At 30.6% G+C, this 20981-nt stretch overlaps 1 long non-coding RNA gene across 1 annotated transcript; it reads right to left on the bottom strand.

Annotated features, from left to right (window-relative positions):
• Positions 1-5968: 5968 nt before the first annotated feature.
• Positions 5969-19428, bottom strand: LOC147810127 (uncharacterized). The gene is made up of 6 exons (XR_015434236.1): positions 19330-19428; positions 18329-18427; positions 15936-16066; positions 10476-10598; positions 7418-7651; positions 5969-6046 (listed from the first exon to the last, which is right to left on the bottom strand). It is a non-coding gene; the product is annotated as an uncharacterized LOC147810127 (long non-coding RNA).
• Positions 19429-20981: the final 1553 nt, after the last annotated feature.

Consider the following 20981-nt stretch of genomic DNA (forward strand, 5'->3'; position numbering starts at 1 on the left):
AGTTAAGGGAAAAAAACTTATTTTAAAGAATATGTTTTTTTTCGAAGTTTTTAAGTTTTTTTTAAGAATAAGATTACGTAAACTCCTGAAAACCATAATTTTTAGAGCTTAACCGTAAGACTGTAATAGACTATGGAATTGTAATATTTACCACCACTGCATATAGTTTGCCAAAAGTAAGAAATCTCCTAGCCATTCGTCTGGAGCATATGGCGGTATCTATGGTAATGAGGTATAATTATTTTAAGTAGGGTTGTGGGGTCACTGTTTAGAACAGGTTTTAGCTCTGGTCAGCAAGAGAAAGGGTATCTTTTTCTTCTGTGTTAACCCTATGGGGAAGTGAAGCTAATCTCCCTGAAATGCACTACTCTTGTTTCCATAGTAGCAGATGGCCTCAGACTTTGTGGTGGGGGGAGTTCTTACCGTGTACAAATTATGCATAGCATGCAGATCCAAGAACATTGGGAATTAAATAAAACTTACCAACTAAAGGATCATTGGGTAAGCTGATGCAGGCATATGCTGCACCAGGAGCACTGTACTGTAATTTTGAACAAGGAGAGTAACAAACCACTTCAAAACCTTCACTGGGATCAACCTGAACATAAACGTTCTCCAACACTTGACCTGACAAGGTGTTCGTTTAGTCAAACTAAAACAAGAGTGCTTTTCTTAAAGAGTTTTTCAATTATTTTGTTACTATATGCAGGAAAATATATTTTGAAGAAAGATTGCATTAATAGCACATCATTATAACATGCAATATTTTAATATTATGGGATAAATAATTCTGAGAAAACTAAACGGAAAAAATACGTTTGAATTTTTTTTTCTTTTCGTTTTATAATTGACATGGAAGAAAAGCATATTTTGTAGTGATTCTGCTAGATTTTATAAACTATGGGTTCTGAGGATCTCGGACAATCAAATTTCAGTGTCCCTTTTTTTAGGAAAAACAGATCCTCCTTTAAAACAATACGTTAATAGATTTAAAATAACAACATAGATTTAAAATAATCAGCGAATAGAAAATCGATATAGATCAGCGAATAGAAAAGCAATGATTAGGACTGGGCCATAAATCGCAAACTATCAATTTAATGAACAAATCGTCATGGCTATATAGTTGCGGTTGTTTCTTACAAGCATCGGAATTCTGATTTGTGATTTAGCGATATAACATGCGAGGATCTTTGCCCCCGCTGACGTAGAAAATTTTGATTTCATCTAGCTACGAAGATGTTGAATGGCAAAAAGAGAATTGAATCAGAAGTCAATGACTTTGTGCTAGGATCAGCGTTGAAGAGTAGAATACAATGCATAGTTTTTTTTGTGCTTTTACAATTCTTGAAGATTGTATAACTAGCTCTCTAAGAAACAATATCAAACATATTCTTGAAAAAAAAATTGGATGACTAGAGCTGTTAAGTAAGAAAAGAAATTTCATTAAAAGGAAGAGATAAAATAAGCAATGCATACTAAGCAGAACGAATATTAAATACTTTTAGCTTATAAAGTTACTGACAAGTGTTTATGCAGAAGATTAAAGCAGAGACTACAAAAAGAGGAAAACTTCTATGCTAGGAATAATTTTAGTACTTTCAGGGATGAGATTAGCCAAAAGGCAAAAAAGCTGACTTTCCACGTGAGTAAATTTTATGCGTGTGCAATCGTTTAATAATAAATTCCTGACAATTTAAGATAACAAACAACAAAAATTGCTATTTTAGTTTGAAAAAATTACATGATAATCAGCAACTGTTTAGATAATTATTTTTCATATGATAAGAATTTCGCATTTTATAGCATAAATAACAGCAGCATTATTTCTTAAATTTCGATGCTGAGTTAATCAACTCTTTTTTCACAAAAAATTTAAAAATTTTTTAAGTGATTGCTACATCTTTTTTTTCTTTTTTGCTTTATTTGCTGCAAACGCTTTATGTTTTACAAAACAAGCAAAAAATCCTTTAACAAGGTCAAATTTCTCACAATGCAGCTTGTGAATGAGGGGAAACAGATTTGTGATTAACTTAGTCGTTAGCCCATCTTCAAACATCTTTTCACAAATCCTATTTTCTCATTCTTTACCTGCCTTTGTCACATTCTTCTTTGCAAGCACAGAATGTAAGTTTTGAATATGTCTATATATACTAATAATTGTTGATTGAAAAACAGTCACATTTAGAGTAACTAATTTAAAAAAAACCTTCTTCTTACAAGAATCGCGATAATTGATTTTAAACTCGTGTGAATACGAATCGTAACATAGGTTTTTAAAAACGCGTAAATACAAATAGTGATATTGGATTTTTAAATCTCGTAAGTAAGAATCATATTGTAGTATATTAAAATCGCGTGAAAAAGAATCAAAATGTTAGCAAATTCCGGGATTGAGACTTTTAAAAAGCTTGTTTGAAGAAGTGACGTTTGAATTACGAAAATACGAACTATCTGGCAGACGGGTAAAAATGAGGAAAATTATATCTTCTGTGCGTAAAAGCGGCGAAAATAGCTAAAATGTAAAAATGTGGAAGGATTGACAGATATGTAGGTTGAATTTTCTGTTTATCGTTGAAAATTGAAAATAAATATAATTCTTTTATTTCAACTGCTAAATTTTTCGAAAAAGCGAAATATTTATTTAAACATTTTTTTTAAAAAAATGTGAAACTTTTAAATAATCGGAGTTTTTGATAAAAAGGCTGATATTCGAGACACAAAAGTAAAGAAAGCTGAAAAATCTCATTCCTGATATAAGAAGGCTGAAGCAATTTAACATGCCTACGCAAATGCTGTTAACATACGCGACGAAGGCAATTTTGATTTCATCAAGATTTATTTTGTCTCGCTATGAAGACAGTGTTTGGTGTGTGATGTTGAATGGCAAGGAGAAAAATTAGAATCAGAAGTCGAAGTTCCGTGCAAGCATCAGCGTCAGAATGTAGAAAGCAATGAATTTTTTTCTTTTAGGATTTGCTTTCCTCTGGATTTTACATTCCTAGAAGCTTATTTTCAGTGAGACTTCTGTTACTTTGTGATTGCTAGGTATTATTTTGCTATGAACTCAATCTATTTATATATAAAAAAAAATTATAAATATAAAATTTAAGTATAAAATAAAGAATTTTTTTAAATCTTTTTTTTTTTACTTCAAGCAGTACAATTTAGTGGCAATAATTTTTATTTAAATAATTTTTACTGTTTTATAAAAAATTTTTAGCTTTTAATTCCTTTATTTTTTTAATTCTTTCAATGGCACGTAAGTAGATAATGATAGAATGTTATTATTGTTCAATCTATAAATCTTTAGTCGTTTTTACTTATAAAAACTTAAACAAAACCTATATTTTCGTATTTGATATTCAGTTATTACTCAGAAATATCAAGTTTTCAAGAAATATCAGGAAACAAAAATAAATATCATGTTTTTACAAACCACTGTTTTTTTTTTTTTTTTTTTAAATCGTTCAATATTTAATTTAATTGTATTTTGTTAGGTTTTCTAGCTATTTTTTGTTTTGAATTTTAAAGATATTAAGCTGTTTAAATTTTCATTAAAACTAAAACACAGTTTGCTTTAATTTTTTTAAAGAATGCAAAGTTTTTTTTTTTAAAGTTTTTTTTGGCAAAATCATTTTGAGAATAGTTAAAACTGCTAAACTTTTTTCTTTAAAATAAAAGTTAAGCAATGTTTTGACGATTTAAAAGAAGTTTTTTTTTAATAATTTAATATTGTAACGGATAGTTAATTCCTAGCAACAGATGGCGCTACATCTCTATCCGTAAAACAATAGTCTTCGATCTGAGTCTTACCTAGTGAGATGACGCAAGCTGAGCTACCCGAACCTACCCTGGTTCCTTTTCCCCCCAATCAGTTTAATGGGTAAAACTTTAAAATACTTTCTATTTTAGTTATGTTGTCACTCATTATTGTAAAATGGATGTGTGAATGCATAATTAAAATAGTGAGCTCTTCGTGATGGTGTTTCCTTCCATCCTCTTGTGTCCTTACAATATTAGTACTATTAATTTTAATTTTTTTTAAAAAGTTTCTTTAAATGCATGGAATTTAAATACTTCTGAATTCCGCATATTTTTAAACTAAATTTATTACTTATGTTCATTAATTCTATTAGTCATTACAATTATATTGTTACTCTTAGTCTAAACAACTTTATTATTTTAAATAAATAAATTAGACGAAGAGCCAGAAATCAAACATACATTTTTTTAAAAATAATTTAAAACTTTGTTTTACGAAATTATACTACTACTTTTATTTGCTTTTACTCATCGTTTTTAATCTTTAAAATTTTTTTTGTGATACATGTAAGTCAAATATTTTGGTAGAATTTCATAATTATTTTTAAGCCATTAATTTTATTTAAAAAAATTAAAACAAAGCTCATGCTCACTTTTACTTTTAGAATTTGGTTTTAAGTCAATCCAGCTTTATTATTCTATTTAAAAAGATTAAGGAAAGTTATAGACTTAATAAAAAAGGTATTTTCTTAAGGCCTGGTTTCTTAGGACAGGACGCCGTCAGCTGGAAATCAGCGCTAACCTCTGATTGGTCCATTTGTGAGTTTGATAGTATACGTCATCGAACGCTCATCTTGAACTACAATTACCGTCCAACTCAACTGCAGTTGGATTACAACGTGACGTTAACCACAGAAGCAATGGCGGACAACATCCTGTTGCACACTGAAATCAGCCAAGATTTTGATTTTGACATTAAACATAGCACTCTTCATTTAGCTTAGCTATAATGTGTTTTTTCTTGGACAAAGTCATTATTTGTTCTCTAAAACACTGGTCGACAATAACAAAACCAATACAAATTCAAAATAAATATTTGTTTACGTTATTAACGCATGCGCAATGAGAGATAATGTCTGCGTTGGACCCACTGCTCACGCTGAGCTAACAAAAAAGTATTTTTTTGGCGTCAGATCTACGTCAACTTTCCGCTGACGCCCAGATAAGGCGCTAGTTCTAAGAAACCAGGCCTTGAGCTAACAAACCAGTATTTTGTTGGCGTCGGCGTGACGTTGACGTCCCGCTGACGCCCAGATAAGGCGCTTGTCCTAAGAAACCAGACCTTAACATCTTCTATTCCTACTGCTGATAGATCAAAACTTGTTAAAAGAAGACGAGTTATCTTTTAAATCTTTTATTTAGCGCTGATCAAACACTTACATCAAGGAAAAAACAATGAGGTAATTTGATATTCATAATTATTTCACTCTTTCACTTATTAATAAGGTATTAATCTAATATATATAATTCTCTTACGTGACTCCCAAATTTTGGCTGTATTTCTTTTCCGCCGGTGGCAACGTTTGCTTTGTTTTGCTTAGTTTTGAAAACACCAAAGTAGTCTGCCTTTTAATGATGTGTTTCTGATCTAATATATATAATTCTCTTACGTGGCTCCCAAATTTTGGCTGAAGTACTTTGTACAACTAAATAAGATTCTTTTCACATCACTTAAATATTTACTTCATTTTCTTCATTTATAGAGAAAACAGTCGGCAAAGAATTCTGTTAGGTTAAAAAACATTTCTCTAAAAAAAATAACGAATTCTAAAAGAAATAAAAATAAACAACTTAAAAAATAAAAATGCTGCTGCCAGCCATAGAATTTTTTGAAAGTTAACTTAGCAACATAAATCAAAATGACATAGAAGCGCAACTAGATCAAAATTATGATACCTGAGCGCTTGACGTAACAAATCCTTCAATTTTATAAGTGTTGTATCGCCAAATGCCTAAATTAACAATTGTGTTTTTAAAGAATTTCTATAAAAAGTTTTAAATAAGCAACCTACTTCTACAACTGCTTCTACAACTGCGAGCGCCAGCGAGCAGGGGGCGAAGCCTCCTAGTCTCAAATATTTAATTAATAGAAAAGAATGAGGTATATTTAAAAAAGAACTGAGCCTACTTTTCCTCATGGGGAATCCCAAGAAGGTTTTGAAGATTTCCAAACAGCAAAATTACTTCTCATTCAGCCTTTCAGTTCCAATGCTCAATTCACCTAAAAAAAAAAGTCCCCAAACTATTAAATTTTTCCCCATCAACCTAAATGATGGTAAAAACGTTACTAAAGAAAATTATTAACTTTGACTTTAGTATAGTTTGTTTAACATTGCGTAAAATCCTTATAGTCAGTCGATTCTGCCCAGTTGATATTGGACAAAGCTGAAAATGCGTATTTAAGAAAGTAACATTTCTTAAACACAGAATTTAAAAATGGAATAGCATTTTATTCCATTCTTAAAATTTCAGCTACGCGTATTGTTCGTTCTTCAAAATATAAACGCATATGTATCCAAATAAGTCCATAATGCGATGTTATTCATTTTTATATTTTATAACATTTGTTGAACAGTCAACCCAATTTTCGGGTTTACGACTACTTATGTTCAATGTACGTAGCCTTGTCATTTTGAACCCAACCCAGAAGATAAGGGTACTCCTGGCTTGAGTAGTGGGAGAAATTTTGCCTTCGTGAAGGACTTTCTGATGGAACTAACCAGCATTTGCGTTACATGGAGAAGAAAACCACGGAAAACTCCCACAGTTAGCCTGACGGCAAGGGAACTCTAACCTATGATCTGTCTACCACTGAGGATATTTTACATCATCACTGTGGTTAGTGCGAATGCAGAATTCGCATCAACCAGTCAGAGCTGGGTTGATTAATTGAATGTGGGGTTTAATGGCACAAAGTCCAACGAAGGACATGCTGCGCCAAACGAACTGTTTTAAAATAAAGGTCAATGTATATTGTAAGTTTTCTTCATTAAAAGTCACACGGAATTTATAAAACTAGATACAACGTGACAGACAAAAGTGAGTAAAATCAGATAAAATGTAAATGTAGTAAAGCATTATAAAACAATTGCATTCAAAGATGAATAAAATCAGATAAAATTGTGAATAGGATAAAACAGTTATACACAGTATAAAAGACCAATTACGCGTAGAAACGCAAAAATGTTAGGATGATGAGAGTCACATAACAAATCCTGAAGAGTTAAAATAGAACTACCAAAAAAGGTTAGACGATGACGTTTAAAACATGGGCAGATGATTAAAATATGATGACCAGTCAGAGCTGGTATTCAAACCCGGTTCACCTCACAGGAAGACGAATACTCTATCCCCTGAGCCATCACGGGTTTGTGATTATAACACTCACACATGGGACACGTGATAACGAGCCAATAACTTTTGTGGTATTAGCAAAATGCTCAAACCAGCTAAGGCAATGGGCCCTGCTTACAGCTATGCGTTATAAATATTAATATATCCATTTGCATTGATCAATAAAACTAAAATGAACTTTGACATCACATGCTCAAAATACCATAAAAGAAAAAAAAAAACAATTAATGACACAAACCCTCTCCTTCTTACAACTTCTTCAAATCACCAAATGCTTCAGGCATAAAAGTGATCCGGCATATCATAAAATTTTATAGTGTCAAAATAAACAGAGATTACGTAAATTATCAATTCATATAACAGATATTCCTTTAAAATGAAATCGAACAAAAAAGATCGCAAATCCATTGTCGATGATCTTCTTGACGTATTCAGGAATGGTTGCTCTCGTCACGGCATCCGGTTGAAGAACCTACAATAAATTGGAATGAGTTTTTTAAAGGTATTAAAGTAAACAAATTTTAACAAATAAAATTACATTAAACTAAATTGTGCAGGAATATGACAAAATATAACAATAAAAAAAATTTCAAAAAATAAACTGTGTGAAAAACACCAAAATAATAAGGAAGATTTAAGCACGATTCATTATTTTTAAAATTTATACTTGTTTAACAAATTTTGTTCATTTATTCTTCAATTTCTCAAGTGGTACTCAATTTTGAAAATGACCCATGCATGACACTCTCATTTTTTGATTTGCTGAGGGACACAGATGTCCTGCAGTCACACCCCCGTGGGCCATTTTTCAAAATTTAATATTTAGTAAAATATGTGTATATTAAAAATGAAGATTAATTTCTACTTTGATGGAATCCTCAAAAACTCAGCGGCGCGATAGCCCTTGCGGGCCAAGGCCTACTGTGCCCATTTCAGTTTTCTAGACCTTGGGCTCTGAGGTGCAGGAGCAGATGTTCCAGTCAGGTGGTCAACCGAACGCGGAACCCCCAGTGTTTAGCTCCCAAGCGTGCTTGGTACTCATGGAGGATAGCAGGACAACCAAAAAAGTTTTCAGTGCCAGGCCAACAGGTACAAGAAAAAGAGGACGACCAAGCCTAAGATTTTTAGACTGTCTTGAAAATGACCTACAAGTTTTAAGGATAATAAACTGCAGAACCTTTACTAAGGGAAGAATGTTTTGGCATAGGCTTGTTGAGAAGGCCAGGGCCCATCCTGGGCTGTCGTGCCAATGAGAAGAAGAAGAAACAATTTCAGGACTACTGGACAAACAGATTTACCTACAACATATTTCTTCCAGCACTCAGGAACAAACAAGTTTTAATCATCCTTTTCGGGATTCTATTAATATTGCCTACCTCCAACAAATATTTCTTCATAAATATTGGTTCCTCACGACAACCTCATATATAGGCTATTATTATACAGTGAAACCTTTCGGGAACAACCATTATCTGTTCCACAGTAAAATGGCCGTTAATGGAAGTGGGTCGTTAACATAATTTTTCGCAAACTATTTAAATTTTAGTTAATGTTATTTTAGTTAATGTGGAACTTCTGTTGGCGTCATGAAAACCAGATGAATGATTAAAAGTCAATAAAAACGACCCTTTACTGATAAAATTATACGTAAAAACAAATTTACCAATTATTATTAATAGAACCATATTAAATTAATAAATAATGATGTTTTTTTGTATAAATTTGCATTTAGTTTTATATCACAAAAGTTAATTTACTTTAAAAATGAGAGGTTTGTTTGAGATGCTTAGTTTCTTTCTAAAAAACTTTTTTTTCTAAGTTAACTTTTAACTCTAAAATTATCGATAGCATTGTCTTTAGTAGGGGAGAGTGGGGTCAATTGTAACATTTTTTACTTAACTATTTTTAACTAACAAGAAATCCAATATATTATTAGTATTAATTGACAGACGAGTAAAGTAGACTATCCTCTACTAGAAAAATAAATAAATACCTAATTTTAAATGTTATTATATTAGTTATTAACAATTTTTGACAGTCGAGCACTTGTTACAATTGCCCCCACTTACGGGGTCAATTGTAACAGTTCATAAATTCAACTAAAACATAGTTAATTATACATAGTATCATAGTTGTGATATATTTCTTTATTGATCAAAATAGTAGTGATATTTTAGGAGTAAAAATAATAATGAGCAGAGACCTAAAGGGTTAAGCTTTTAACTTTAAGGGGTTAAAAATTTTAATTTATGCTGTGAAAGGTGACAAATAAAATAATGCACATGCAACATAATATAAATGATATAGGAAACTATTGGTGGTTCTTAAAGACTTAAGTAATGGTTTGTAAACATAAGATTATTTATTTTCAGCTGTTACAATCGTCCCTTTACTTATTGTTACAATTGTCCGCAAGACGCCATTTCAGCTTCATTTGTTAAAAACAATGCTAGTTAATTAGCAAAACTAATTTTTTTTTTATTGAAATGTTAATTAAGGTGTCCACTTACATATTCGGTTACTAATTTTTATTTGTTTAAACAAAATTACTTTGTTACAATATAATATTCTAATATCAAAAAAAGTACTTGCGTGGCGTGAAAATATCTTTTGTGATCTAACTCTTTCAAAAGTACATAAAAATGATTGCCATCAGGGGTGTACATGTAGATTTATTAAATACACCTTGCGCGCCACCTAGGAACCAAATCTAGAACCCGACACTCGAAATTTTTGCTCTGTTACAATCGTACCCTGTTACAATTGACCCCACTCTCCCCTACACTTTGATTGTAACACTAGGTTGTCAATCTCTCTCGGAGATTGTCAAAAAGTGTTCTATAAATAAGAGCCACTCAAAACTTTTGTGATTGCATTTGAATTTACTTATTTGCTTTGTTAATATTTTTTATTTTTGCATTTTTTGTGTTTTCTTATTTGACCTTTTCCACATTTGGTGCGGAGGTGGGCTCAGTCGCTGGGAGAGGTGGTCTCTCCTGAGGTTTTCTTCAACATTTTGGAAAGAATTCCGTGCTACCCAAAAGTGGTCGTCAATAGAAGTAGTCACTACACAGAGATGGTCCTTCATGGTATCTTATCTTTCTTTCTGAGGTGGTCCTTCATGGTACACTGTACACGTGTATTTTGAATTTTCAACAAACTTCCCTGATATCATTCACGAATTAATTATACATGTTGGAGCTATTCATTACCTAATTTTATGCACTTATTACAAAAATTCATTCTGAAATTAAATATATAAAGGAAGTGTTCAAATGAAATACTGAAAGCATTACTTGCATTCCATGTCTGTGTAAAATTTTTCCTCCCACTCATCAGGAAATGAAAAGAATTATCATACTCTACTTCAGAATTGACTGCCATTCTCTCATGACATCTACACTCTGTTTAAGAAGAATCTGAAATATAACATTTCTCATTAAAAACTCTACAATCAGGGAGCAGACATGTTTTGGGCCTCTATAACATGTCATATTGTTTGAAATCGAACTAAAAAACTGAACATACATGAAATGAAGAATTTTTAAGCATGCAATAATTTTAAACCAATTTAAACACATTTTGATCACCTCAAAAACCTGAAATAAAGTATTTTTAAACGTGGCAACATTGGAGAAATAAAATAACGGAGATTTTACTAACGGCATTTTTTAACCTACAAGTAAAGTTTTAAATCATGTAAGTCAAAAAGAGAAATTCAAAATTGGAAATAATATAAGCACTTACATTTAGCCTGATAAAAAATATGGATATAAATCCTAATCTAAAGAATATTTTTAAACCATTATTTATAATTACTTAAACTATTCTATTTTATAACTGTCGTTGAACAGCCGACCCAATTTTTTGGGTTTACGACTACTAATGTTCAACTCCATACCCTTGTAATTTTGAACACAATCTAGAAGACAAGGGAACTCCTGGACCAAGTGTAAGGAGAAATTTGCCTTTGTTCAGGACTTTTTGGTGGAATTAACCCGAATTTGCATTACATGAAGAGGAAAACCACGAAACCATCCCGCGGTTAGCCTGCTAGCAAAGGGACTCTAACCCATGATCCGTTTATCACTGAGGATATTTTTACTTAAACTATTAACACTCAACATACTGCAGTACTGGCAATAGTACTATCTATTGTATAGAGAAGTACTTTTGCCATCAGCAGATATTTATCAGCAAAATGTAAAATTTTTTTTTTAATTTCTTCAACAAATACGGCAAAAAATTTGAGAACATACTGGAAAACAGAAGATACTTTGTTAAAAAACTTTTGCCTTTGTTAAAAAACAGGAGAGTTGACAGGTAAGAACTAAGCATAATTTTTAAAAAAATTGAGATTCTAATTAGTTGCAGTCCTTAAATAATTAAATAGTTTTTCAAAGTCATCGAAGCTAAGTGAAATAATTAAATTAACAAAACATAAAAAGGTATAACAAATCAAGAAAAAAAACAGAATGGTATGCAATATTTCGTCAAACTTAACAGTTATTAAAACATTTTTCAATTCACACTAAACCTAAACCAGTTTAAAAGTTGATGTAGTATTACAGTGCTGTGTAGTTACTTTATTTAACTAATTTTAAACACTAAACAGAGTTGATGGTGGTCAAGCTTTTTTATTGACATTATGACTTAGCATTATGATTTAACATAAAACTCGCTCACATTAATTTATTTTAAAGGTACGTATGAACCTTGCAGGTGCAAATTGAACAGTAAGGGAATGTTGAGTACCAGAAACTTCATTGAACATAGATGCGCCTTTATAAGTTTTCCAGGTGATAAACTATTCAAATTATCGGTGTTATAATCAATCACTATTTGCAGAAAAAGAAATTTACACTTTATACAATAAAATATACAAGATACAATAAAATATATTTAAAAAATATACAAGACAATGTTGTTTATTCTTAGTTTTCTTTTAAATACAATTCATAAAAAGTAAGATTTCAAGGGTCTCTTCAATGCCTTATGCCCCGGTGGGCCCAATTCTAAACAGTAAGGTCGACAATATTTGTTTGTAGTTTCTTCACTCTTCTGATTCGAAAAAATTTTCTTAAAATTTTTCTAAAACAATATAGAAAACATGGTGTGTAGCCAAATCTTTCAACAAAAAATGAACACCTTTTAAGTACTTTTTAAGCATTCAGAAGTAATATATACATTAACAAAATGCAAAATAATTTTCAAAGACTCTACATGATAAAATAACTAGTTTCAGACAAAGAACTCTTTTCTTGAATATATTAGCCATTATAAAATGATCAAGAGATTTTTTGGTTCTATATCAGAAGGTGGAAAATGAAATTGAGAATATCTTACAAAATGCATCGCAGAGAATCTCACCGAACCCAGCTCAGTAGACGGGTCATCAAACACGTAAAATGATTGGCACTTTCATAAGCTATGAACCGGCGCTACGCCGAAATGGATTGTGGTTGAATGAATAGTGAAAACGTTGGATAGAACATTGTGAAAAGCACGCTTCTGTGTCGAAAATGGACATGGTAAAGAAAAAAAGTCAATTTTGAAAAGGAAAAATTAAGCAGTTTTTAAAAACACACTATGAAAAAGAGCATCTTTACGGGCTTTTAAAATACAAAACTCTAAAATAAGCACCTTTAAGTACTTTTAAAAAATTCTACGCACAATGGTAAATCAAGGATAGTCAATGTTTTTAGATCCACCGTAGCATTACAGCTGATTAGTTTTCATCTCATTTTTTTAAAAACTTCCTCGATTTCTATTTTTTCCAGGTCTTTAACAAAATTTGTTTACCAATCAGCAGGCATCAATAAGTAAATGAAAAGTGATGACTTTCATAATTTCTAAATAAGAACTTTCAATTAACTGGAATTTTAAAAAAATGGAGAATTTTAAAGACCAAGAAAAATTTAAAAACAAAAAATTCTTATTTCCAAAAACACTAGTTGCTTGTTTATCGACTGTATAGGGGCTTATTCCATTTGCTGAATTTTAATTATTCCATTCATTTAAAAGTGTAACGAATTTAACCAAGATGGTAAACTTTAAGCATTTTTTATGTGTAGAATTATTATCTACCTTATATGAGATCATTTTTTCAGGTCTTCAATAAAATTTGTTTACCAATCAGCAGACACCAATAAGTAAATGGAAAGTGACGAAACATGTTCGATTAAACATAATTTTTACAATAATAGACTGTCTGACTGTGTAAGAATCACAGACAATTTGAATTTATTAAGATTGACACAGTAAATCCTACTACCAGGCAGCCACCCACGTCATAAATCTCTGTTTATAAAATTGTCTGATTGCCTCAATTACAATAATAATTATTACAACAGTAAAGATGAATTATAAATTAACATCTCTAACCTGCTGAAAATTCAAAAGCCCAATAGTGTCATATTATTTATTTTATCTAGCGTTTAACGCGCTCCAAATTGATTGATTGCTTCAATTACAATAATAATTATTACTACAGTAAAGATGACTCATAAATTAGCATCTCTAACCAGCTGAAAATTCTAAAGCTAACTAGTGTCACATTATTTATTTCATCTACTGTTTGACATGCTCCAAATTGTCTGATTGCCTCAATTACAATAATAACTATTACTACAATAAAGATGACTCATAAATTAATATCTCTAACCTGCTTAAAATTCAAAAGCCCACTAGTGTCATAACATTTATTTTATTTCCTCTAGTGTTTAACGAGTTAAGTTAAGGAAGATTCAGAGGCAGACAAATATTTTTAAGCAATTCCTGAGGGGAAGACAGACTAACCTTCAGTTTTTTTGTTTAACTATACTTTAAATGTTATATATAACCAGAAATTGCCAACTTACTACTAAGTATACTGCTTTTCCTTTAAAAAAATAACAGCAGCATGTAAGTTGAATCATTATTTTCTATTAGTTTCTGATCGAAATTTGTGGTGCTATAATTCACGAACTCATTTGCATAATAAAATTTTGAATGTGTTCTTTTATCTTAAGAAAGAATAAAGCTTCATCAAAATCTGACAAATCAATTCGTAATTTAGAAGTTAGAGTTGAAGGTTTTGTATAGTGGGTCAACTCCACTAATTAAATAACCAGAGTTAGTTTCAATTCACAATCATTCAAGTCATTTCTTTCCTATCTTAAGGCTAATGCACAAATCAGTTATAATTTCAAACGTTCAAAATTGATTTTGAAAAAAAGTTATTTCATCCATCTAAAACGAGTTGATAGGGATTAAAACATGTGAGAGCTATTTTTAAATCGACTCAATTTTAATAATCATACATTTTATCAATTAAACACAACTTAAACAATTCATTTGAAGCAGAATCTGAAATTCTATTTTTCTGAGATACAATTGGACCTGATGTCTAATGAGCAATACTGAAGAAAGTTGAACACAAATAATAAAATTTACATCCCTTCCAATTAACTATGGTGTCAGTTTTCCACCAATCTTTACAAATTTGAAGCAATCCAAAATAAACCACAAAAATGTGTAAGTTAAAAAAACAACAACAACAAAACTTGTTAATTGAGATTTCCTCGTAAATTCAACACAAATTACATAAAACGCTCTTTTGGGTGTTCTACTGCGAACCGTGTCTTTGTGATCAGTCCCACGCTTGTGTTGTACCTTGGTGTTAGGTAGTATTAAAACAATGTGATAAATGGTAACACAGATTTATCATCTACTAGTGAAATGTATGGGATTAGCATTAAATAAATTAAACAGTAAATTTCCGGGGGAGTGGGAAACTGTTCGAAATTAATATTGACCATGACTGTTAAAAACCAATATAATCCTCCAGCCTTATTTTGCATGGCATGCAAAGGAACATCAAAAATCAGGCAAGATGGAAAAATAATTCATTTGTTAGATTTTAAGGGTCTGTATCCCAAAACACAAATTATTCAAATAAAGCCTTTAAAATGAAACAGAACAAAAACTAAGCGTGTGAAGTAAAACTTATCGCATTTATTTTGGTTCAAAGAGTGAATATAATCTAGATCATGACGATATCAAATCATCAATAACGCTCTCAAGAGTCCAGGGGATAGAGTTCGTCTTTTAATTGGGCGAATAGGGTTCAAATTCCAGAGATGGCCGTCCGCATCCAGCTCACACCGACCACAGTGCCGACGCAAATTATCTTCAGTGGTAGACGACGGATCATGGGTTAGAGTCTCCTTGCTGTTAGGCTAACCCTGGGAGATTTTCGAGGTTTTCCTCTCCATGTAAGGCAAATGCGGGTTGATTCCATCAAAAAAGTGTGCTCAAAATTACAAGGCTACGAAGTTGAACATTAGTAGTCTTAAACCCAAAATTGGGTTAGCAATTCAACGACGGTTGCAAAAAAGACTCATATATCACTAAATTCATTCACTAACAAAAAATCACTAATATCACTCAAATATTACTTATTTAAAAATATACAAAAATATTAGGGAATTGAAATTAAATTAAAATAGAATAAAAGAAACATGAATGCAATACAGGATACATCCTGGAATGCCATCATGTTTTGTGTAAATATCCGTTTAACAAAAAAAATCATGAAAAATTACATAAAACATAGAAAATCAGATTCAATACAAAAAGGTAATAAATCGAAAATGGCTAGAAAATTTGCTCAGTAAATAGCACTGTCATGTGGCGAATAAATTTACGACAAAAATGCTAAATTAATAAAACAGCATGAAGAAGAAAAAAAAATACCATGTAAAATTCAATTTTACTTTTGCTTCATCACTTCCAGGTTTGTTCAATGAATTTTCTACATCAACTGCATTTTGGTCCTTTCAATCAGATTTTCAATCATTGTCTTCTTATCCTTATCAAATGTAGCTTCCAAAACAGTTTCATAATTCTAGAAATATGCAAACATTGTTAAAAATTTGTTATAACATATTTTGTTTAAAACCCATTTTTTAAAATAAAAATAATAACTTCAAAATAAAACCAGGCTATAACAATAAAACAATCCCATTAAATAAATAATTGTATAACAAATAGACTTCATAGTCAAGCATAAGATTGAAACGAATTTAAAGAATGTGTTTGAAAAAGAATTCAAAATGACAACTTTGTTATCCCTAAATTTATAAACTACCAATATTTCTCTGTATAAACACTGGTTTAGGGGGCTTTTGCCCCCAAATACCCTGGTATTATACAAAATATGAACATACCCTAATTTTTTTAAACTTTAAACAATTAATACTTCATTATCACTAATAGTGTCACACTCTACAAAATATAACACTTGAAAAATGGTTGTTCAAACTATCTAAAGATAAGTTTTTCAAATAAGAATACAATACAGTCGAACCTCGATACATCGTTTAATTTTACTGGTACCGTCACAAATGCTATTTTTATAACGCAAATAATATCAGGTCAGGGAATGTTTTAAAACTAGCCACTAATATATTGCTCAGAAATCTTACTGAGATTTTAAAAAAAATTGGAATTTATTTTGCTTAAAGAAGAAAAGCAGTAAATCATAAAAACGACGAAGAAAATAGTGCAATTAGGCAAAAATGCCTCAAACAAGATGTTTCATGCATTAGTTGGTGAAAATGTTGTGGAGTTCTCGCTAAAAGAGATGGTTGCAGGAGCTAAAGTGATATCGATAAAAACGGAACTGCAATTAGTGGCAGCAATTGAGAAATGCTACACATCATTTGATAATGACGAGAAACTTTCAGTATACACACTAATTTACAAAAGAAAAATGGTCTCCTGTTTCAAGTGTCAAAAATTTATTGTTTGCATTGAGTAGCTAAGGGTCAGCTCAAACTAACATTACCAAGTATTTTAAAAGAATAAATTCATCATTTTTTACTGCTCCTGAAATATTTTTTGTACTAATTACATAACATATTTAATGCCAACCAGGTGACCAAGTGGTTAGCGTGCCTGAGAGCAAAGCCAATGGCCGTGGGTTCAAATCTCACTCAGGGCATTGGATGTTTCTCTGTGTGTTGTCATTCTGTTGAGTGAATGTGGTCCACCCTATAAACAGGTATCTGTGGTGGTGTAGCGTGACTCGTCTCCGTGACCCGGCGGACACCTGTGATGGTTCACAGACGATAAATGAGTAACAAGTCTGACATTTTCTAAGGCGAAGAACGAAAATTCAGTGTCGGCCGTTATTAAAATAATAATAATAATAAAATAAACAGGAAAAAACTCCTTTCAAATAATATTTTTAAAATTATTGCAAATTTATTAATTTTTTAAGTTAATTACCCTTCATAATACTTCAAAACATTATTTGATATTTTACGCTGATTGGTCTTCATTGTTTTCCTATATCTACCGCTCAAAATGAATGGTCCCATGTAAAAGGATCAAACAAGGTTCTACTCCAAAAAAAAATAATAAAACTATTACATAAATATGAAAGAAATAGAGAGCAAAACTGACAACAGAGATCGCAGTTTGAATGAAAAAACCTCTACTTAATTTAAATTAATTAGTTCTTGATCGCAGGAATCCAAATTTCAGCAGCTAAGTTCAAACTTTTGATTTAAACATTATACCAGAATATTCTTTTTAAAACACTTTCAAGCGCGTTTTTTTTATGTTAATACATAAAATCAAATATATCAAAAAGAGACAGTAACAAAAAATGAAAGGAATTTTTTTTTTTAAAAAATCGAAGAATCGTGTTATGTCTTTTTTTATTTAAACTGGAAAGGGTTAGAATGGAAAAATGCTTTAAATAAAATTATTTCTCACGAGCAATATTAATGACCGATGTTCAAGCTTTCACGATTGTAATTTCGTTGTTTTTGTATAGCTGTTTTGTATACAGAACAGTTATACAAACTGTAAGTATCACTGTCCTTTTACAGAATTTCTTTTTACAAATACATCCATCTTTTTAAAGATTACATTCATATTTATCATCAATACGTGCTTCATCAATACGAAAAACCTATGATTATTCAGTAATGCACAAAATTACTTGCATAGCCTTAAAAAAAACACAAACCAAATACTCTTTCATTGAAGACATTTAAAAAAAAAATAAAAATTGCAATGGATCTAAAAAAAAACAACAAATATTCAATAAAGTTAAACATTATTACAAAAACTGTTTTAAAAAACAACATAAAACTACCTTAATAGCTTCTTGTACATCAGAAATAATTTTCTCAATATCAGAGTGGTTTTTAACGTATTTTTCATACAAATATTTCTGGCGGGCTCTTTTGATGATCTGGAAAGAAAATCATCGATCATTGGAAAGAAAATTTACTTTCTTTTAAATATACAACTTCTTTAAAATTAGATTTCTGACTGATTTCATTCAAATTTTGCATTTTTGGTTATAAAATTAGGAAAAAATAGAAAATATTTCACACTTAAATATAATGATAAAAATTAATTTTTGTAGAGAATTATCTTCGGAAAAACAAATTTTAAAATTGTGAGAGAACATTTTTTTTAAGAAGTTCTAGAGATATAATGAAATAAGTAAAATTAAAAGTTACAAACTTTATACTGCTTCCCTATCCAAACTGTTGGTATCATATTTCCCAGGATTGGAGCTACATCTCTATTTAGGGGGAATTTGTCTAAATCTGTTGGGGGAAAAAGTACGTTTTTTCCCGAGAAAGTTTGTTGTTGTGTCTGAATTATTAACTTAAAATATTGCATGTACTAGCTAGCATATTTGAAGTCAGGCTCCCTCGAATTATCAAGATTGAGTCCTAGTATATGAAATCCGATCATTAGAAAAAAGTTATTCAGGATGGATTATTTTTCATGTACTAGGACTCAATCTTAATGGTTCGAGGGGGCCTGACCCAAAATATTCTAATTAGAGCGGATGATATTATATTAAGATAGACTCCTAGTACATGAAAATCCGATCATCAGAAAAAAGTTATCCTGGATGGTATTTTTTTTCATGTATTGTACAACTCAACAAATTAAGCATTAGAATTCTTGCTTATAATTATTAGAAAATGCATTAGCTAGTGTAGTGCATCCTCCAGTTAGGATTTTTTCCCCTGTAAATAATAAGATGCTCGAGAAAATAAATAAGAAAAGATAAGATATATACATGTAAAATAAGAAGATTAATATTAAAAAAAACAAGAAAAAAGCTAGACTTACCTTATCGTCAATATCTGTAATGGTTATGACATAAAACACATCCTAAGAAAAATATTCTGACAACACTCTACGCAAGATATCAAACGAGATATAAGATCTAAAAAGAAAAGAAAAATGCTTTTTTTTTATGCAGAACCAGGTGCATAGCCTGATTTTTCAACAAACAGTAAGCGCCTTTTGAATACTTTTTAAGCACTAAAAAATATTTTAAATCACATTCTAAAAAAAAAAAAATCATTAATAGGATTTATGTGTGTGTAAAAAAAGTTATTTTTTTTCTACTGTTTAAAGTTCTTAAAAATTCAAAAACATTTTCAAAAACTTTATATTATCATGATAAAATTAACTAGTTTCTGATAAATATTGCAGAGCAAATTGTGAAAATTATGCATTTTTTATAATTTAGAATGACAATTTTTGCAGCAAAGAAAAAAATCTCCCTTTCAAAAGAGAAAATTAAGCTTTTTTTTCAAACCCCAAATTAAAAAAAGGCACCTTTACGGGCTTTTAAAAATTGTAAATAAAAAATAATAACCTTTAAACACTTTTTAAAAACGCTATACACCCTGTAGAAGCATTTATGATTGGCTTTAAATTTTAAAGGCAATGAATGATAAATGCATCTACAAAACATACACACATTTTGAACGTAGAGGCAAAGAAAATGCGGCTTATTATCAACCTAAATAAAACTAAAATTTTAAAAATTAATCCTAAACAATTAAACAACATATTCATAGAAAATAACAAACTAGAGAAGGCAAACAGTTTTATGTACCTTGGAAGCACAATTAACAACAAAAGAGAAGAATTGGTAAAGATATACTATTAAACAAAGTCTGACGACTATTCTCAGTAAAATTTGGAAAAACAAAAACATAACAAATTCAAAATAAATCAGTGTTATCAATGTTAATTCTGTCTTACATAATGTATCCGAGTCATGACACTGCAATAAAAATAACGCGATAAAGTATTTATAAACAACAGTTTAAGAAGACACCTATCAAGTGATTTCATAAAATATTTAACGTGAAAAAATCCTTAGAAAAGCGAATCAAAAACCGATTGAGGAGAAAAATTAAAATAAGTAAATGAATCGGTTATGATCTACCCAAACCTGAAAAATTCGAAGGAAAACAAAGTTTTTGATTGGAACCCTCAGAGCAATAGAAAAAGAGGTAGACGTAGGAAGATTCTAAGAGAATTGAAACTGCCCTCTAAGAGAATAGAAGCCCTTTGTTCCAATTCGGAGTGAAGAGAAATATGTATGTAAATGTTAAATTTGAAAACACATCAAAAATGAAATACCTTGCATGTCCCATGTGTGATGCATCATACACAGTTGGTCCGCAGCTGTACCACAAAACTTTGTTCCCAAACTTTGTTCCCATATACATATACATATACACACATACACACACACATACATATACATATACACACACACACACACATATACATATACATATACACACACACACACATATACATATACACACACACACACACACACACACACACATACATATACACACACACACACACATATACATACACACACACACACATATACATATACACACACACACATATACATATACACACACACACACACATATACATATACACACACACACACATATACATAT

This window comes from Parasteatoda tepidariorum, chromosome 5 (genome assembly GCF_982258835.1).
Source record: "Parasteatoda tepidariorum strain Cologne lab strain chromosome 5, Ptep-v5.0, whole genome shotgun sequence".
Classification (NCBI taxonomy): Eukaryota; Metazoa; Arthropoda; class Arachnida; order Araneae; family Theridiidae; genus Parasteatoda; species Parasteatoda tepidariorum.